Source organism: Dendrobates tinctorius, unplaced genomic scaffold, assembly GCF_039654945.1.
Source record: "Dendrobates tinctorius isolate UK_male_01 unplaced genomic scaffold, ASM3965494v1 ptg000204l, whole genome shotgun sequence".
NCBI lineage: Eukaryota > Metazoa > Chordata > Amphibia > Anura > Dendrobatidae > Dendrobates > Dendrobates tinctorius.
In genome coordinates, this window is record NW_027361871.1 from 2,864,492 (window position 1) to 2,885,448 (window position 20,957).

Sequence of the window (20,957 nt, forward strand, 5' to 3'; positions counted from 1 at the left end):
GATACATTAGAAAGCCTGCTTAGAGAGTTAAGAAGCCCCAAACTGACATAAAGAAAGAATAGCACTGCTGGCATTCAAATTCAAGATTTTCTGTTTACTAAACAGGCTCTTTGACCAACTAAGCCAAAGGACATAAAGGTGAGATACATTGGATAAACGGATTAGAGATGCATAGATAGGAGGCATTTCAAAACTAAATCAACTGGTTTTACATTGTCATGCTTGACGCCATCTTTCTTCCTTTATATCTCTTAGATAGAAGAGATATTTAATCTCACAATTGCACTATCAGTCACAAGTGAAACACCAATTTTTAAGATAGGAAGCTTCTTTGTGAGGAGATGAAAACAAGGCACTGCTGAGATTCGAACTCAGGATCTCCTGTTTACTAGACAGGCGCTTTAACCAACTAAGCCACAGCACCAGAAGATGGCATGCATTTGAAATCCAAGGAAGATTGAAGCACCAATCGAACATTCAACTGGTTAGCGCAGCAAAACAATATTGAGCTTGAGTTCCATTCCACGTAGAGCAGAAACATGGAATAAGATTTCAATCTCAGTCATAACACTTAAGAAGCCAAATAAATTTTGAAGAGCATTAATTTAAAAGACTGACAAATTTACAGAAGCTGTATCGAGGACAAAGGCTTTGAAGTTTTGCAATTGAATGAGCCATCTTTTAGCACAGCTGAAATTTGGGACTTGTTTTGCTTCCAAGTTATGACACAGAATAGACAGATTGAAGAAATGCCATGGCAAAACCAAAAGGAGGAAAAATTATGACTAATTGATATTAAAAACCTCAGCACTGGTTCATTTCTGATAGAGTTTTCCCCAAGCTAACTTCAAACAACAGGCACTGTAGTTGACGAGATAAGGCAACTCTGACAAAAGCCAACATACAATCTTCAGTGAAAAAACACTGACTGGTAAAAACCCTCTCAACATCTTCCCACCTAAATGCACAGGTGCTATGTAGACGAGGTGGCCGAGTGGTTAAGGCGATGGACTGCTAATCCATTGTGCTCTGCATGCATGGGTTCGAATCCCATCCTCGTCGGATTAAGCTGCTTCTTCTTTCGTGTTGAATGGTTTGGTTTTCATTTTTAACCCAAGCGGTGGACACTTCAAGCATGAAAGTTTACAATACTCCTGTGCTGCTATCAAACTTTGCAGAGTCAGATCTGTAAATCTACTGGTTTTAATTTGTAAAGCTTAATGCCATCCTATATTCTGTAAAGAAAATTATATCCTCTAATTCTTTTTAAAGTGTTTCAACAGCAGAGAATTTTTTTTCTCAATTGCACTATATTAGGGCTGTGGGAAATTAATATTTGATGACAAACAAGAGTAAAAGTCCTCTTTTTGGGGTAAAAACCCACAAAATGAGATGAAGAATAGAAAGCACTGCTGACATTCAAAATCAAGATTTTCCATTTACTAAATAGGCTCTTTGACCAACTAAGCAAAAGGACAAACAGGTGCGAAACATTAAAAAGCCTGCTTAGAGAGTTAAACAGCCCTAAACTGAGATAAAGAAGGAAAAGGACTGCTGGCATTCAAATTCAAGATTTTCCATTTACTAAATAGGCTCTTTGACCAACTAAGAAAAAGGACAATCAGGTGTGATACATTAGAAAGTCTGCTTAGAGAGTTAAACAGCCCTAAACTGAGATAAAGAAGGAAGAGGACTGCTGGCATTCAAATTCAAGATTTTCTGTTTACTAAACAGGCTCTTTGACCAACTAAGACAAACAGGTGTGATACATTAAAAAGCCTGCTTAGAGAGTTAAGAAGCCCCAAACTGACATAAAGAAAGAATAGCACTGCTGGCATTCAAATTCAAGATTTTCTGTTTACTAAACAGGCTCTTTGAAGGCTCTATCTCTTACATAGAAGAGATTTTTAATCTCACAATTGCACTATCAGTCACAAGTGAAACACCAATTTTTAAGATAGGAAGCTTCTTTGTGAGGAGATGAAAACAAGGCACTGCTGAGATTCGAACTCAGGATCTCCTGTTTACTAGACAGGCGCTTTTTCCATTTACTAAATAGGCTCTTTGACCAACTAAGCCAAAGGACAAACAGGTGCGAAACATTAAAAAGCCTGCTTAGAGAGTTAAACAGCCCTAAACTGAGATAAAGAAGGAAAAGGACTGCTGGCATTCAAATTCAAGATTTTCCATTTACTAAATAGGCTCTTTGACCAACTAAGACAAAGGACAATCAGGTGTGATACATTGGAAAGCCTGCTTAGAGAGTTAAACAGCCCTAAACTGAGATAAAGAAGGAAGAGGACTGCTGGCATTCAAATTCAAGATTTTCTCTTTACTAAACAGGCTCTTTGACCAACTAAGACAAACAGGTGTGATACATTAAAAAGCCTGCTTAGAGAGTTAAGAAGACCCAAACTGACATAAAGAAAGAATAGCACTGCTGGCATTCAAATTCAAGATTTTCTGTTTACTAAACAGGCTCTTTGACCAACTAAGCCAAAGGACATAAAGGTGAGATACATTGGATAAACGGATTAGAGATGCATAGATAGGAGGCATTTCAAAACTAAACCAACTGGTTTTACATTGTCATGCTTGACGCCATCTTTCTTCCTTTATATCTCTTAGATAGAAGAGATTTTTAATCTCACAATTGCACTATCAGTCACAAGTGAAACACCAATTTTTAAGATAGGAAGCTTCTTTGTGAGGAGATGAAAACAAGGCACTGCTGAGATTCGAACTCAGGATCTCCTGTTTACTAGACAGGCGCTTTAACCAACTAAGCCACAGCACCAGAAGATGGCATGCATTTGAAATTCAAGGAAGATGGAAGCACCAATCGAACATTCAACTGGTTAGCGCAGCAAAACAATATTGAGCTTGAGTTCCATTCCACGTAGAGCAGAAACATGGAATAAGATTTCAATCTCAGTCATAACACTTAAGAAGCCAAATAAATTTTGAAGAGCATTCATTTAAAAGACTGACAAATTTACAGAAGCTGTATCGAGGACAAAGGCTTTGAAGTTTTGCAATTGAATGAGCCATCTTTTAGCACAGCTGAAATTTGGGACTTGTTTTGCTTCCAAGTTATGACACAGAATAGACAGATTGAAGAAATGCCATGGCAAAACCAAAAGGAGGAAAAATTATGACTAATTGATATTAAAAACCTCAGCACTGGTTCATTTCTGATAGAGTTTTCCCCAAGCTAACTTCAAACAACAGGCACTGTAGTTGACGAGATAAGGCAACTCTGACAAAAGCCAACATACAATCTTCAGTGAAAAAACACTGACTGGTAAAAACCCTCTCAACATCTTCCCACCTAAATGCACAGGTGCTATGTAGACGAGGTGGCCGAGTGGTTAAGGCGATGGACTGCTAATCCATTGTGCTCTGCATGCATGGGTTCGAATCCCATCCTCGTCGGATTAAGCTGCTTCTTCTTTCGTGTTGAATGGTTTGGTTTTCATTTTTAACCCAAGCGGTGGACACTTCAAGCATGAAAGTTTACAATACTCCTGTGCTGCTATCAAACTTTGCAGAGTCAGATCTGTAAATCTACTGGTTTTAATTTGTAAAGCTTAATGCCATCCTATATTCTGTAAAGAAAATTATATCCTCTAATTCTTTTTAAAGTGTTTCAACAGCAGAGAATTTTTTTTCTCAATTGCACTATATTAGGGCTGTGGGAAATTAATATTTGATGACAAACAAGAGTAAAAGTCCTCTTTTTGGGGTAAAAACCCACAAAATGAGATGAAGAATAGAAAGCACTGCTGACATTCAAAATCAAGATTTTCCATTTACTAAATAGGCTCTTTGACCAACTAAGCAAAAGGACAAACAGGTGCGAAACATTAAAAAGCCTGCTTAGAGAGTTAAACAGCCCTAAACTGAGATAAAGAAGGAAAAGGACTGCTGGCATTCAAATTCAAGATTTTCCATTTACTAAATAGGCTCTTTGACCAATTAAGACAAAGGACAATCAGGTGTGATACATTAGAAAGTCTGCTTAGAGAGTTAAACAGCCCTAAACTGAGATAAAGAAGGAAGAGGACTGCTGGCATTCAAATTCAAGATTTTCTGTTTACTAAACAGGCTCTTTGACCAACTAAGACAAACAGGTGTGATACATTAAAAAGCCTGCTTAGAGAGTTAAGAAGCCCCAAACTGACATAAAGAAAGAATAGCACTGCTGGCATTCACATTCAAGATTTTCTGTTTACTAAACAGGCTCTTTGAAGGCTCTATCTCTTACATAGAAGAGATTTTTAATCTCACAATTGCACTATCAGTCACAAGTGAAACACCAATTTTTAAGATAGGAAGCTTCTTTGTGAGGAGATGAAAACAAGGCACTGCTGAGATTCGAACTCAGGATCTCCTGTTTACTAGACAGGCGCTTTAACCAACTAAGCCACAGAACCAGAATATGGCATGCATTTGAAATCCAAGGAAGATTGAAGCACCAATCGAACATTCAACTGGTTAGCGCAGCAAAACAATATTGAGCTTGAGTTCCATTCCACGTAGAGCAGAAACATGGAATAAGATTTCAATCTCAGTCATAACACTTAAGAAGCCAAATAAATTTTGAAGAGCATTCATTTAAAAGACTGACAAATTTACAGAAGCTGTATCGAGGACAAAGGCTTTGAAGTTTTGCAATTGAATGAGCCATCTTTTAGCACAGCTGAAATTTGGGACTTGTTTTGCTTCCAAGTTATGACACAGAATAGACAGATTGAAGAAATGCCATGGCAAAACCAAAAGGAGGAAAAATTATGACTAATTGATATTAAAAACCTCAGCACTGGTTCATTTCTGATAGAGTTTTCCCCAAGCTAACTTCAAACAACAGGCACTGTAGTTGACGAGATAAGGCAACTCTGACAAAAGCCAACATACAATCTTCAGTGAAAAAACACTGACTGGTAAAAACCCTCTCAACATCTTCCCACCTAAACGCACAGGTGCTATGTAGACGAGGTGGACGAGTGGTTAATGAGATGGACTGCTAATCCATTGTGCTCTGCATGCATGGGTTCGAATCCCATCCTCGTCGGATTAAGCTGCTTCTTCTTTCGTGTTGAATGGTTTGGTTTTCATTTTTAACCCAAGCGGTGGACACTTCAAGCATGAAAGTTTACAATACTCCTGTGCTGCTATCAAACTTTGCAGAGTCAGATCTGTAAATCTACTGGTTTTAATTTGTAAAGCTTAATGCCATCCTATATTCTGTAAAGAAAATTATATCCTCTAATTCTTTTTAAAGTGTTTCAACAGCAAAGAATTTTTTTTCTCAATTGCACTATATTAGGGCTGTGGGAAATTAATATTTGATGACAAACAAGAGTAAAAGTCCTCTTTTTGGGGTAAAAACCCACAAAATGAGATGAAGAATAGAAAGCACTGCTGACATTCAAAATCAAGATTTTCCATTTACTAAATAGGCTCTTTGACCAACTAAGCCAAAGGACAAACAGGTGCGAAACATTAAAAAGCCTGCTTAGAGAGTTAAACAGCCCTAAACTGAGATAAAGAAGGAAAAGGACTGCTGGCATTCAAATTCAAGATTTTCCATTTACTAAATAGGCTCTTTGACCAACTAAGACAAAGGACAATCAGGTGTGATACATTGGAAAGCCTGCTTAGAGAGTTAAACAGCCCTAAACTGAGATAAAGAAGGAAGAGGACTGCTGGCATTCAAATTCAAGATTTTCTCTTTACTAAACAGGCTCTTTGACCAACTAAGACAAACAGGTGTGATACATTAAAAAGCCTGCTTAGAGAGTTAAGAAGACCCAAACTGACATAAAGAAACAATAGCACTGCTGGCATTCAAATTCAAGATTTTCTGTTTACTAAACAGGCTCTTTGACCAACTAAGCCAAAGGACATAAAGGTGAGATACATTGGATAAACGGATTAGAGATGCATAGATAGGAGGCATTTCAAAACTAAACCAACTGGTTTTACATTGTCATGCTTGACGCCATCTTTCTTCCTTTATATCTCTTAGATAGAAGAGATTTTTAATCTCACAATTGCACTATCAGTCACAAGTGAAACACCAATTTTTAAGATAGGAAGCTTCTTTGTGAGGAGATGAAAACAAGGCACTGCTGAGATTCGAACTCAGGATCTCCTGTTTACTAGACAGGCGCTTTAACCAACTAAGCCACAGCACCAGAAGATGGCATGCATTTGAAATTCAAGGAAGATGGAAGCACCAATCGAACATTCAACTGGTTAGCGCAGCAAAACAATATTGAGCTTGAGTTCCATTCCACGTAGAGCAGAAACATGGAATAAGATTTCAATCTCAGTCATAACACTTAAGAAGCCAAATAAATTTTGAAGAGCATTCATTTAAAAGACTGACAAATTTACAGAAGCTGTATCGAGGACAAAGGCTTTGAAGTTTTGCAATTGAATGAGCCATCTTTTAGCACAGCTGAAATTTGGGACTTGTTTTGCTTCCAAGTTATGACACAGAATAGACAGATTGAAGAAATGCCATGGCAAAACCAAAAGGAGGAAAAATTATGACTAATTGATATTAAAAACCTCAGCACTGGTTCATTTCTGATAGAGTTTTCCCCAAGCTAACTTCAAACAACAGGCACTGTAGTTGACGAGATAAGGCAACTCTGACAAAAGCCAACATACAATCTTCAGTGAAAAAACACTGACTGGTAAAAACCCTCTCAACATCTTCCCACCTAAATGCACGGGTGCTATGTAGACGAGGTGGCCGAGTGGTTAAGGAGAAGGACTGCTAATCCATTGTGCTCTGCATGCATGGGTTCGAATCCCATCCTCATCGGATTAAGCTGCTTCTTCTTTCGTGTTGAATGGTTTGGTTTTCATTTTTAACCCAAGCGGTGGACACTTCAAGCATGAAAGTTTACAATACTCCTGTGCTGCTATCAAACTTTGCAGAGTCAGATCTGTAAATCTACTGGTTTTAATTTGTAAAGCTTAATGCCATCCTATATTCTGTAAAGAAAATTATATCCTCTAATTCTTTTTAAAGTGTTTCAACAGCAGAGAATTTTTTTTCTCAATTGCACTATATTAGGGCTGTGGGAAATTAATATTTGATGACAAACAAGAGTAAAAGTCCTCTTTTTGGGGTAAAAACCCACAAAATGAGATGAAGAATAGAAAGCACTGCTGACATTCAAAATCAAGATTTTCCATTTACTAAATAGGCTCTTTGACCAACTAAGCCAAAGGACAAACAGGTGCGAAACATTAAAAAGCCTGCTTAGAGAGTTAAACAGCCCTAAACTGAGATAAAGAAGGAAGAGGACTGCTGGCATTCAAATTCAAGATTTTCTGTTTACTAAACAGGCTCTTTGACCAACTAAGACAAACAGGTGTGATACATTAGAAAGCCTGCTTAGAGAGTTAAGAAGCCCCAAACTGACATAAAGAAAGAATAGCACTGCTGGCATTCAAATTCAAGATTTTCTGTTTACTAAACAGGATCTTTGACCAACTAAGCCAAAAGACATAAAGGTGAGATACATTGGATAAACGGATTAGAGATGCATAGATAGGAGGCATTTCAAAACGAAATCAACTGGTTTTACATTGTCATGCTTGACGCCATCGTTCTTCCTTTATATCTCTTAGATAGAAGAGATTTTTAATCTCACAATTGCCCTATCAGTCACAAGTGAAACACCTATTTTTAAGATAGGAAGCTTCTTTGTGAGAAGATGAAAACAAGGTACTGCTGAGATTCGAACTCAGGCTTTAACCAACTAAGCCACAGCACCAGAAGATGGCATGCATTTGAAATCCAAGGAAGATTGAAGCACCAATCTAACATTCAACTGGTTAGCGCAGCAAAACAATATTGAGCTTGAGTTCCATTCCACGTAGAGCAGAAACATGGAATAAGATTTCAATCTCAGTCATAACACTTAAGAAGCCAAATAAATTTTGAAGAGCATTCATTTAAAAGACTGACAAATTTACAGAAGCTGTATCGAGGACAAAGGCTTTGAAGTTTTGCAATTGAATGAGCCATCTTTTAGCACAGCTGAAATTTGGGACTTGTTTTGCTTCCAAGTTATGACACAGAATAGACAGATTGAAGAAATGCCATGGCAAAACCAAAAGGAGGAAAAATTATGACTAATTGATATTAAAAACCTCAGCACTGGTTCATTTCTGATAGAGTTTTCCCCAAGCTAACTTCAAACAACAGGCACTGTAGTTGACGAGATAAGGCAACTCTGACAAAAGCCAACATACAATCTTCAGTGAAAAAACACTGACTGGTAAAAACCCTCTCAACATCTTCCCACCTAAACGCACAGGTGCTATGTAGACGAGGTGGACGAGTGGTTAAGGAGATGGACTGCTAATCCATTGTGCTCTGCATGCATGGGTTCGAATCCCATCCTCGTCGGATTAAGCTGCTTCTTCTTTCGTGTTGAATGGTTTGGTTTTCATTTTTAACCCAAGCGGTGGACACTTCAAGCATGAAAGTTTACAATACTCCTGTGCTGCTATCAAACTTTGCAGAGTCAGATCTGTAAATCTACTGGTTTTAATTTGTAAAGCTTAATGCCATCCTATATTCTGTAAAGAAAATTATATCCTCTAATTCTTTTTAAAGTGTTTCAACAGCAAAGAATTTTTTTTCTCAATTGCACTATATTAGGGCTGTGGGAAATTAATATTTGATGACAAACAAGAGTAAAAGTCCTCTTTTTGGGGTAAAAACCCACAAAATGAGATAAAGAATAGAAAGCACTGCTGACATTCAAAATCAAGATTTTCCATTTACTAAATAGGCTCTTTGACCAACTAAGCCAAAGGACAAACAGGTGCGAAACATTAAAAAGCCTGCTTAGAGAGTTAAACAGCCCTAAACTGAGATAAAGAAGGAAAAGGACTGCTGGCATTCAAATTCAAGATTTTCCATTTACTAAATAGGCTCTTTGACCAACTAAGACAAAGGACAATCAGGTGTGATACATTGGAAAGCCTGCTTAGAGAGTTAAACAGCCCTAAACTGAGATAAAGAAGGAAGAGGACTGCTGGCATTCAAATTCAAGATTTTCTCTTTACTAAACAGGCTCTTTGACCAACTAAGACAAACAGGTGTGATACATTAAAAAGCCTGCTTAGAGAGTTAAGAAGACCCAAACTGACATAAAGAAAGAATAGCACTGCTGGCATTCAAATTCAAGATTTTCTGTTTACTAAACAGGCTCTTTGACCAACTAAGCCAAAGGACATAAAGGTGAGATACATTGGATAAACGGATTAGAGATGCATAGATAGGAGGCATTTCAAAACTAAACCAACTGGTTTTACATTGTCATGCTTGACGCCATCTTTCTTCCTTTATATCTCTTAGATAGAAGAGATTTTTAATCTCACAATTGCACTATCAGTCACAAGTGAAACACCAATTTTTAAGATAGGAAGCTTCTTTGTGAGGAGATGAAAACAAGGCACTGCTGAGATTCGAACTCAGGATCTCCTGTTTACTAGACAGGCGCTTTAACCAACTAAGCCACAGCACCAGAAGATGGCATGCATTTGAAATTCAAGGAAGATGGAAGCACCAATCGAACATTCAACTGGTTAGCGCAGCAAAACAATATTGAGCTTGAGTTCCATTCCACGTAGAGCAGAAACATGGAATAAGATTTCAATCTCAGTCATAACACTTAAGAAGCCAAATAAATTTTGAAGAGCATTCATTTAAAAGACTGACAAATTTACAGAAGCTGTATCGAGGACAAAGGCTTTGAAGTTTTGCAATTGAATGAGCCATCTTTTAGCACAGCTGAAATTTGGGACTTGTTTTGCTTCCAAGTTATGACACAGAATAGACAGATTGAAGAAATGCCATGGCAAAACCAAAAGGAGGAAAAATTATGACTAATTGATATTAAAAACCTCAGCACTGGTTCATTTCTGATAGAGTTTTCCCCAAGCTAACTTCAAACAACAGGCACTGTAGTTGACGAGATAAGGCAACTCTGACAAAAGCCAACATACAATCTTCAGTGAAAAAACACTGACTGGTAAAAACCCTCTCAACATCTTCCCACCTAAACGCACAGGTGCTATGTAGACGAGGTGGACGAGTGGTTAAGGAGATGGACTGCTAATCCATTGTGCTCTGCATGCATGGGTTCGAATCCCATCCTCGTCGGATTAAGCTGCTTCTTCTTTCGTGTTGAATGGTTTGGTTTTCATTTTTAACCCAAGCGGTGGACACTTCAAGCATGAAAGTTTACAATACTCCTGTGCTGCTATCAAACTTTGCAGAGTCAGATCTGTAAATCTACTGGTTTTAATTTGTAAAGCTTAATGCCATCCTATATTCTGTAAAGAAAATTATATCCTCTAATTCTTTTTAAAGTGTTTCAACAGCAAAGAATTTTTTTTCTCAATTGCACTATATTAGGGCTGTGGGAAATTAATATTTGATGACAAACAAGAGTAAAAGTCCTCTTTTTGGGGTAAAAACCCACAAAATGAGATGAAGAATAGAAAGCACTGCTGACATTCAAAATCAAGATTTTCCATTTACTAAATAGGCTCTTTGACCAACTAAGCCAAAGGACAAACAGGTGCGAAACATTAAAAAGCCTGCTTAGAGAGTTAAACAGCCCTAAACTGAGATAAAGAAGGAAAAGGACTGCTGGCATTCAAATTCAAGATTTTCCATTTACTAAATAGGCTCTTTGACCAACTAAGACAAAGGACAATCAGGTGTGATACATTGGAAAGCCTGCTTAGAGAGTTAAACAGCCCTAAACTGAGATAAAGAAGGAAGAGGACTGCTGGCATTCAAATTCAAGATTTTCTCTTTACTAAACAGGCTCTTTGACCAACTAAGACAAACAGGTGTGATACATTAAAAAGCCTGCTTAGAGAGTTAAGAAGACCCAAACTGACATAAAGAAAGAATAGCACTGCTGGCATTCAAATTCAAGATTTTCTGTTTACTAAACAGGCTCTTTGACCAACTAAGCCAAAGGACATAAAGGTGAGATACATTGGATAAACGGATTAGAGATGCATAGATAGGAGGCATTTCAAAACTAAACCAACTGGTTTTACATTGTCATGCTTGACGCCATCTTTCTTCCTTTATATCTCTTAGATAGAAGAGATTTTTAATCTCACAATTGCACTATCAGTCACAAGTGAAACACCAATTTTTAAGATAGGAAGCTTCTTTGTGAGGAGATGAAAACAAGGCACTGCTGAGATTCGAACTCAGGATCTCCTGTTTACTAGACAGGCGCTTTAACCAACTAAGCCACAGCACCAGAAGATGGCATGCATTTGAAATTCAAGGAAGATGGAAGCACCAATCGAACATTCAACTGGTTAGCGCAGCAAAACAATATTGAGCTTGAGTTCCATTCCACGTAGAGCAGAAACATGGAATAAGATTTCAATCTCAGTCATAACACTTAAGAAGCCAAATAAATTTTGAAGAGCATTCATTTAAAAGACTGACAAATTTACAGAAGCTGTATCGAGGACAAAGGCTTTGAAGTTTTGCAATTGAATGAGCCATCTTTTAGCACAGCTGAAATTTGGGACTTGTTTTGCTTCCAAGTTATGACACAGAATAGACAGATTGAAGAAATGCCATGGCAAAACCAAAAGGAGGAAAAATTATGACTAATTGATATTAAAAACCTCAGCACTGGTTCATTTCTGATAGAGTTTTCCCCAAGCTAACTTCAAACAACAGGCACTGTAGTTGACGAGATAAGGCAACTCTGACAAAAGCCAACATACAATCTTCAGTGAAAAAACACTGACTGGTAAAAACCCTCTCAACATCTTCCCACCTAAATGCACGGGTGCTATGTAGACGAGGTGGCCGAGTGGTTAAGGAGATGGACTGCTAATCCATTGTGCTCTGCATGCATGGGTTCGAATCCCATCCTCGTCGGATTAAGCTGCTTCTTCTTTCGTGTTGAATGGTTTGGTTTTCATTTTTAACCCAAGCGGTGGACACTTCAAGCATGAAAGTTTACAATACTCCTGTGCTGCTATCAAACTTTGCAGAGTCAGATCTGTAAATCTACTGGTTTTAATTTGTAAAGCTTAATGCCATCCTATATTCTGTAAAGAAAATTATATCCTCTAATTCTTTTTAAAGTGTTTCAACAGCAGAGAATTTTTTTTCTCAATTGCACTATATTAGGGCTGTGGGAAATTAATATTTGATGACAAACAAGAGTAAAAGTCCTCTTTTTGGGGTAAAAACCCACAAAATGAGATGAAGAATAGAAAGCACTGCTGACATTCAAAATCAAGATTTTCCATTTACTAAATAGGCTCTTTGACCAACTAAGCCAAAGGACAAACAGGTGCGAAACATTAAAAAGCCTGCTTAGAGAGTTAAACAGCCCTAAACTGAGATAAAGAAGGAAGAGGACTGCTGGCATTCAAATTCAAGATTTTCTGTTTACTAAACAGGCTCTTTGACCAACTAAGACAAACAGGTGTGATACATTAGAAAGCCTGCTTAGAGAGTTAAGAAGCCCCAAACTGACATAAAGAAAGAATAGCACTGCTGGCATTCAAATTCAAGATTTTCTGTTTACTAAACAGGATCTTTGACCAACTAAGCCAAAGGACATAAAGGTGAGATACATTGGATAAACGGATTAGAGATGCATAGATAGGAGGCATTTCAAAACGAAATCAACTGGTTTTACATTGTCATGCTTGACGCCATCGTTCTTCCTTTATATCTCTTAGATAGAAGAGATTTTTAATCTCACAATTGCACTATCAGTCACAAGTGAAACACCTATTTTTAAGATAGGAAGCTTCTTTGTGAGAAGATGAAAACAAGGTACTGCTGAGATTCGAACTCAGGCTTTAACCAACTAAGCCACAGCACCAGAAGATGGCATGCATTTGAAATCCAAGGAAGATTGAAGCACCAATCTAACATTCAACTGGTTAGCGCAGCAAAACAATATTGAGCTTGAGTTCCATTCCACGTAGAGCAGAAACATGGAATAAGATTTCAATCTCAGTCATAACACTTAAGAAGCCAAATAAATTTTGAAGAGCATTCATTTAAAAGACTGACAAATTTACAGAAGCTGTATCGAGGACAAAGGCTTTGAAGTTTTGCAATTGAATGAGCCATCTTTTAGCACAGCTGAAATTTGGGACTTGTTTTGCTTCCAAGTTATGACACAGAATAGACAGATTGAAGAAATGCCATGGCAAAACCAAAAGGAGGAAAAATTATGACTAATTGATATTAAAAACCTCAGCACTGGTTCATTTCTGATAGAGTTTTCCCCAAGCTAACTTCAAACAACAGGCACTGTAGTTGACGAGATAAGGCAACTCTGACAAAAGCCAACATACAATCTTCAGTGAAAAAACACTGACTGGTAAAACCCCTCTCAACATCTTCCCACCTAAACGCACAGGTGCTATGTAGACGAGGTGGCCGAGTGGTTAAGGCGATGGACTGCTAATCCTTTGTGCTCTGCATGCATGGGTTCGAATCCCATCCTCGTCGGATTAAGCTGCTTCTTCTTTCGTGTTGAATGGTTTGGTTTTCATTTTTAACCCAAGCGGTGGACACTTCAAGCATGAAAGTTTACAATACTCCTGTGCTGCTATCAAACTTTGCAGAGTCAGATCTGTAAATCTACTGGTTTTAGTTTGTAAAGCTTAATGCCATCCTATATTCTGTAAAGAAAATTATATCCTCTAATTCTTTTTAAAGTGTTTCAACAGCAGAGAATTTTTTTTCTCAATTGCACTATATTAGGGCTGTGGGAAATTAATATTTGATGACAAACAAGAGTAAAAGTCCTCTTTTTGGGGTAAAAACCCACAAAATGAGATGAAGATTAGAAAGCACTGCTGACATTCAAAATCAAGATTTTCCATTTACTAAATAGGCTCTTTGACCAACTAAGCCAAAGGACAAACAGGTGCGAAACATTAAAAAGCCTGCTTAGAGAGATAAACAGCCCTAAACTGAGATAAAGAAGGAAAAGGACTGCTGGCATTCAAATTCAAGATTTTCCATTTACTAAATAGGCTCTTTGACCAACTAAGACAAAGGACAATCAGGTGTGATACATTAGAAAGCCTGCTTAGAGAGTTAAACAGCCCTAAATTGAGATAAAGAAGGAAGAGGACTGCTGGCATTCAAATTCAAGATTTTCTGTTTACTAAACAGGCTCTTTGACCAACTAAGACAAACAGGTGTGATACATTAGAAAGCCTGCTTAGAGAGATAAGAAGCCCCAAACTGACATAAAGAAAGAATAGCACTGCTGGCATTCAAATTCAAGATTTTCTGTTTACTAAACAGGCTCTTTGACCAACTAAGCCAAAGGACATAAAGGTGAGATACATTGGATAAACGGATTAGAGATGCATAGAAAGGAGGCATTTCAAAACAAAATCAACTGGTTTTACATTGTCAAGCTTGAAGCCATCTTTCTTCCTATAAATCTCTTATATAGAAGAGATTTTTAATCTCACAATTGCACTATCAGTCGCAAGTGAAACACCTATTTTTAAGATAGGAAGCTTCTTTGTGAGGAGATGAAAACAAGGCACTGCTGAGATTCAAACTCAGGATCTCCTGTTTACTAGACAGGCACTTTAACCAACTAAGCCACAGGACCAGAAGATGGCATGGATTTGAAATCCAAGGAAGATTGAAGCACCAATCGAACATTCAACTGGTTAGCACAGCAAAACAATATTGAGCTTGAGTTCCAATCCACATACAGCAGAAACATGGAATAAGATTTCATTCTCAGTCATAACACTTAAGAAACCAAATAAATTTTGAAGAGCATTCATTTAAAAGACTGACAAATTTACAGAAGCTGTATCGAGGACAAAGGCTTTGAAGTTTTGCAATTGAATGAGCCATCTTTTAGCACAGCTGAAATTTGGGACTTGTTTTGCTTCCAAGTTATGACACAGAATAGACAGATTGAAGAAATGCCATGGCAAAACCAAAAGGAGGAAAAATTATGACTAATTGATATTAAAAACCTCAGCACTGGTTCATTTCTGATAGAGTTTTCCCCAAGCTAACTTCAAACAACAGGCACTGTAGTTGACGAGATAAGGCAACTCTGACAAAAGCCAACATACAATCTTCAGTGAAAAAACACTGACTGGTAAAAACCCTCTCAACATCTTCCCACCTAAACGCACAGGTGCAATGTAGACGAGGTGGCCGAGTGGTTAAGGCGATGGACTGCTAATCCTTTGTGCTCTGCATGCATGGGTTCGAATCCCATCCTCGTCGGATTAAGCTGCTTCTTCTTTCGTGTTGAATGGTTTGGTTTTCATTTTTAACCCAAGCGGTGGACACTTCAAGCATGAAAGTTTACAATACTCCTGTGCTGCTATCAAACTTTGCAGAGTCAGATCTGTAAATCTACTGGTTTTAGTTTGTAAAGCTTAATGCCATCCTATATTCTGTAAAGAAAATTATATCCTCTAATTCTTTTTAAAGTGTTTCAACAGCAGAGAATTTTTTTTCTCAATTGCACTATATTAGGGCTGTGGGAAATTAATATTTGATGACAAACAAGAGTAAAAGTCCTCTTTTTGGGGTAAAAACCCACAAAATGAGATGAAGATTAGAAAGCACTGCTGACATTCAAAATCAAGATTTTCCATTTACTAAATAGGCTCTTTGACCAACTAAGCCAAAGGACAAACAGGTGCGAAACATTAAAAAGCCTGCTTAGAGAGATAAACAGCCCTAAACTGAGATAAAGAAGGAAAAGGACTGCTGGCATTCAAATTCAAGATTTTCCATTTACTAAATAGGCTCTTTGACCAACTAAGACAAAGGACAATCAGGTGTGATACATTAGAAAGCCTGCTTAGAGAGTTAAACAGCCCTAAATTGAGATAAAGAAGGAAGAGGACTGCTGGCATTCAAATTCAAGATTTTCTCTTTACTAAACAGGCTCTTTGACCAACTAAGACAAACAGGTGTGATACATTAAAAAGCCTGCTTAGAGAGTTAAGAAGCCCCAAACTGACATAAAGAAAGAATAGCACTGCTGGCATTCAAATTCAAGATTTTCTGTTTACTAAACAGGCTCTTTGACCAACTAAGCCAAAGGACATAAAGGTGAGATACATTGGATAAACGGATTAGAGATGCATAGATAGGAGGCATTTCAAAACTAAACCAACTGGTTTTACATTGTCATGCTTGACGCCATCTTTCTTCCTTTATATCTCTTAGATAGAAGAGATTTTTAATCTCACAATTGCACTATCAGTCGCAAGTGAAACACCAATTTTTAAGATAGGAAGCTTCTTTGTGAGGAGATGAAAACAAGGCACTGCTGAGATTCGAACTCAGGCTTTAACCAACTAAGCCACAGCACCAGAAGATGGCATGCATTTGAAATTCAAGGAAGATGGAAGCACCAATCGAACATTCAACTGGTTAGCGCAGCAAAACAATATTGAGCTTGAGTTCCATTCCACGTAGAGCAGAAACATGGAATAAGATTTCAATCTCAGTCATAACACTTAAGAAGCCAAATAAATTTTGAAGAGCATTCATTTAAAAGACTGACAAATTTACAGAAGCTGTATCGAGGACAAAGGCTTTGAAGTTTTGCAATTGAATGAGCCATCTTTTAGCACAGCTGAAATTTGGGACTTGTTTTGCTTCCAAGTTATGACACAGAATAGACAGATTGAAGAAATGCCATGGCAAAACCAAAAGGAGGAAAAATTATGACTAATTGATATTAAAAACCTCAGCACTGGTTCATTTCTGATAGAGTTTTCCCCAAGCTAACTTCAAACAACAGGCACTGTAGTTGACGAGATAAGGCAACTCTGACAAAAGCCAACATACAATCTTCAGTGAAAAAACACTGACTGGTAAAAACCCTCTCAACATCTTCCCACCTAAATGCACAGGTGCTATGTAGACGAGGTGGCCGAGTGGTTAAGGAGATGGACTACTAATCCATTGTGCTCTGCATGCATGGGTTCGAATCCCATCCTCGTCGGATTAAGCTGCTTCTTCTTTCGTGTTGAATGGTTTGGTTTTCATTTTTAACCCAAGCGGTGGACACTTCAAGCATGAAAGTTTACAATACTCCTGTGCTGCTATCAAACTTTGCAGAGTCAGATCTGTAAATCTACTGGTTTTAATTTGTAAAGCTTAATGCCATCCTATATTCTGTAAAGAAAATTATATCCTCTAATTCTTTTTAAAGTGTTTCAACAGCAGAGAATTTTTTTTCTCAATTGCACTATATTAGGGCTGTGGGAAATTAATATTTGATGACAAACAAGAGTAAAAGTCCTCTTTTTGGGGTAAAAACCCACAAAATGAGATGAAGAATAGAAAGCACTGCTGACATTCAAAATCAAGATTTTCCATTTACTAAATAGGCTCTTTGACCAACTAAGCCAAAGGTCAAACAGGTGCGAAACATTAAAAAGCCTGCTTAGAGAGTTAAACAGCCCTAAACTGAGATAAAGAAGGAAAAGGACTGCTGGCATTCAAATTCAAGATTTTCCATTTACTAAATAGGCTCTTTGACCAACTAAGACAAAGGACAATCAGGTGTGATACATTGGAAAGCCTGCTTAGAGAGTTAAACAGCCCTAAACTGAGATAAAGAAGGAAGAGGACTGCTGGCATTCAAATTCAAGATTTTCTGTTTACTAAACAGGCTCTTTGACCAACTAAGCCAAAGGACATAAAGGTGAGATACATTGGATAAACGGATTAGAGATGCATAGATAGGAGGCATTTCAAAACGAAATCAACTGGTTTTACATTGTCATGCTTGACGCCATCTTTCTTCCTTTATATCTCTTAGATAGAAGAGATTTTTAATCTCACAATTGCACTATCAGTCACAAGTGAAACACCTATTTTTAAGATAGGAAGCTTCTTTGTGAGAAGATGAAAACAAGGTACTGCTGAGATTCGAACTCAGGATCTCCTGTTTACTAGACAGGCGCTTTAACCAACTAAGCCACAGCACCAGAAGATGGCATGCATTTGAAATCCAAGGAAGATTGAAGCACCAATCGAACATTCAACTGGTTAGCGCAGCAAAACAATATTGAGCTTGAGTTCCATTCCACGTAGAGCAGAAACATGGAATAAGATTTCAATCTCAGTCATAACACTTAAGAAGCCAAATAAATTTTGAAGAGCATTCATTTAAAAGACTGACAAATTTACAGAAGCTGTATCGAGGACAAAGGCTTTGAAGTTTTGCAATTGAATGAGCCATCTTTTAGCACAGCTGAAATTTGGGACTTGTTTTGCTTCCAAGTTATGACACAGAATAGACAGAATGAAGAAATGCCATGGCAAAACCAAAAGGAGGAAAAATTATGACTAATTGATATTAAAAACCTCAGCACTGGTTCATTTCTGATAGAGTTTTCCCCAAGCTAACTTCAAACAACAGGCACTGTAGTTGACGAGATAAGGCAACTCTGACAAAAGCCAACATACAATCTTCAGTGAAAAAACACTGACTGGTAAAACCCCTCTCAACATCTTCCCACCTAAACGCACAGGTGCTATGTAGACGAGGTGGCCGAGTGGTTAAGGCGATGGACTGCTAATCCTTTGTGCTCTGCATGCATGGGTTCGAATCCCATCCTCGTCGTATTAAGCTGCTTCTTCTTTCGTGTTGAATGGTTTGGTTTTCATTTTTAACCCAAGCGGTGGACACTTCAAGCATGAAAGTTTACAATACTCCTGTGCTGCTATCAAACTTTGCAGAGTCAGATCTGTAAATCTACTGGTTTTAGTTTGTAAAGCTTAATGCCATCCTATATTCTGTAAAGAAAATTATATCCTCTAATTCTTTTTAAAGTGTTTCAACAGCAGAGAATTTTTTTTCTCAATTGCACTATATTAGGGCTGTGGGAAATTAATATTTGATGACAAACAAGAGTAAAAGTCCTCTTTTTGGGGTAAAAACCCACAAAATGAGATGAAGATTAGAAAGCACTGCTGACATTCAAAATCAAGATTTTCCATTTACTAAATAGGCTCTTTGACCAACTAAGCCAAAGGACAAACAGGTGCGAAACATTAAAAAGCCTGCTTAGAGAGATAAACAGCCCTAAACTGAGATAAAGAAGGAAAAGGACTGCTGGCATTCAAATTCAAGATTTTCCATTTACTAAATAGGCTCTTTGACCAACTAAGACAAAGGACAATCAGGTGTGATACATTAGAAAGCCTGCTTAGAGAGTTAAACAGCCCTAAATTGAGATAAAGAAGGAAGAGGACTGCTGGCATTCAAATTCAAGATTTTCTGTTTACTAAACAGGCTCTTTGACCAACTAAGACAAACAGGTGTGATACATTAGAAAGCCTGCTTAGAGAGATAAGAAGCCCCAAACTGACATAAAGAAAGAATAGCACTGCTGGCATTCAAATTCAAGATTTTCTGTTTACTAAACAGGCTCTTTGACCAACTAAGCCAAAGGACATAAAGGTGAGATACATTGGATAAACGGATTAGAGATGCATAGAAAGGAGGCATTTCAAAACAAAATCAACTGGTTTTACATTGTCAAGCTTGAAGCCATCTTTCTTCCTATAAATCTCTTAGATAGAAGAGATTTTTAATCTCACAATTGCACTATCAGTCGCAAGTGAAACACCTATTTTTAAGATAGGAAGCTTCTTTGTGAGGAGATGAAAACAAGGCACTGCTGAGATTCAAACTCAGGATCTCCTGTTTACTAGACAGGCACTTTAACCAACTAAGCCACAGGACCAGAAGATGACATGGATTTGAAATCCAAGGAAGATTGAAGCACCAATCGAACATTCAACTGGTTAGCACAGCAAAACAATATTGAGCTTGAGTTCCAATCCACATACAGCAGAAACATGGAATAAGATTTCATTCTCAGTCATAACACTTAAGAAACCAAATAAATTTTGAAGAGCATTCATTTAAAAGACTGACAAATTTACAGAAGCTGTATCGAGGACAAAGGCTTTGAAGTTTTGCAATTGAATGAGCCATCTTTTAGCACAGCTGAAATTTGGGACTTGTTTTGCTTCCAAGTTATGACACAGAATAGACAGATTGAAGAAATGCCATGGCAAAACCAAAAGGAGGAAAAATTATGACTAATTGATATTAAAAACCTCAGCACTGGTTCATTTCTGATAGAGTTTTCCCCAAGCTAACTTCAAACAACAGGCACTGTAGTTGACGAGATAAGGCAACTCTGACAAAAGCCAACATACAATCTTCAGTGAAAAAACACTGACTGGTAAAAACCCTCTCAACATCTTCCCACCTAAACGCACAGGTGCTATGTAGACGAGGTGGCCGAGTGGTTAAGGCGATGGACTGCTAATCCTTTGTGCTCTGCATGCATGGGTTCGAATCCCATCCTCGTCGGATTAAGCTGCTTCTTCTTTCGTGTTGAATGGTTTGGTTTTCATTTTTAACCCAAGCGGTGGACACTTCAAGCATGAAAGTTTACAATACTCCTGTGCTGCTATCAAACTTTGCAGAGTCAGATCTGTAAATCTACTGGTTTTAGTTTGTAAAGCTTAATGCCATCCTATATTCTGTAAAGAAAATTATATCCTCTAATTCTTTTTAAAGTGTTTCAACAGCAGAGAATTTTTTTTCTCAATTGCACTATATTAGGGCTGTGGGAAATTAATATTTGATGACAAACAAGAGTAAAAGTCCTCTTTTTGGGGTAAAAACCCACAAAATGAGATGAAGATTAGAAAGCACTGCTGACATTCAAAATCAAGATTTTCCATTTACTAAATAGGCTCTTTGACCAACTAAGCCAAAGGACAAACAGGTGCGAAACATTAAAAAGCCTGCTTAGAGAGATAAACAGCCCTAAACTGAGATAAAGAAGGAAAAGGACTGCTG

The 20,957-nt window shown here is 37.7% G+C and overlaps 9 non-coding genes across 9 annotated transcripts; 3 read left to right on the forward strand and 6 right to left on the reverse strand.

Moving 5' to 3' along the window:
- Positions 1–350: 350 nt before the first annotated feature.
- Positions 351–424, reverse strand: TRNAT-AGU (transfer RNA threonine (anticodon AGU)). The gene has a single exon. It is a non-coding gene; the product is annotated as a tRNA-Thr (tRNA).
- Positions 425–980: 556 nt separating this feature from the next.
- Positions 981–1,062, forward strand: TRNAS-GCU (transfer RNA serine (anticodon GCU)). Its single transcript has one exon. It is a non-coding gene; the product is annotated as a tRNA-Ser (tRNA).
- Positions 1,063–2,723: 1,661 nt separating this feature from the next.
- On the reverse strand, positions 2,724–2,797 carry TRNAT-AGU (transfer RNA threonine (anticodon AGU)). Its single transcript has one exon. It is a non-coding gene; the product is annotated as a tRNA-Thr (tRNA).
- Positions 2,798–3,353: 556 nt separating this feature from the next.
- Positions 3,354–3,435, forward strand: TRNAS-GCU (transfer RNA serine (anticodon GCU)). The gene has a single exon. It is a non-coding gene; the product is annotated as a tRNA-Ser (tRNA).
- Positions 3,436–6,126: 2,691 nt separating this feature from the next.
- TRNAT-AGU (transfer RNA threonine (anticodon AGU)) lies at positions 6,127–6,200 on the reverse strand. The gene has a single exon. It is a non-coding gene; the product is annotated as a tRNA-Thr (tRNA).
- A 3,289-nt stretch (positions 6,201–9,489) lies between these two features.
- TRNAT-AGU (transfer RNA threonine (anticodon AGU)) lies at positions 9,490–9,563 on the reverse strand. Its single transcript has one exon. It is a non-coding gene; the product is annotated as a tRNA-Thr (tRNA).
- Positions 9,564–11,253: 1,690 nt separating this feature from the next.
- On the reverse strand, positions 11,254–11,327 carry TRNAT-AGU (transfer RNA threonine (anticodon AGU)). Its single transcript has one exon. It is a non-coding gene; the product is annotated as a tRNA-Thr (tRNA).
- Positions 11,328–16,987: 5,660 nt separating this feature from the next.
- Positions 16,988–17,069, forward strand: TRNAS-ACU (transfer RNA serine (anticodon ACU)). Its single transcript has one exon. It is a non-coding gene; the product is annotated as a tRNA-Ser (tRNA).
- Positions 17,070–17,986: 917 nt separating this feature from the next.
- On the reverse strand, positions 17,987–18,060 carry TRNAT-AGU (transfer RNA threonine (anticodon AGU)). The gene has a single exon. It is a non-coding gene; the product is annotated as a tRNA-Thr (tRNA).
- Positions 18,061–20,957: the final 2,897 nt, after the last annotated feature.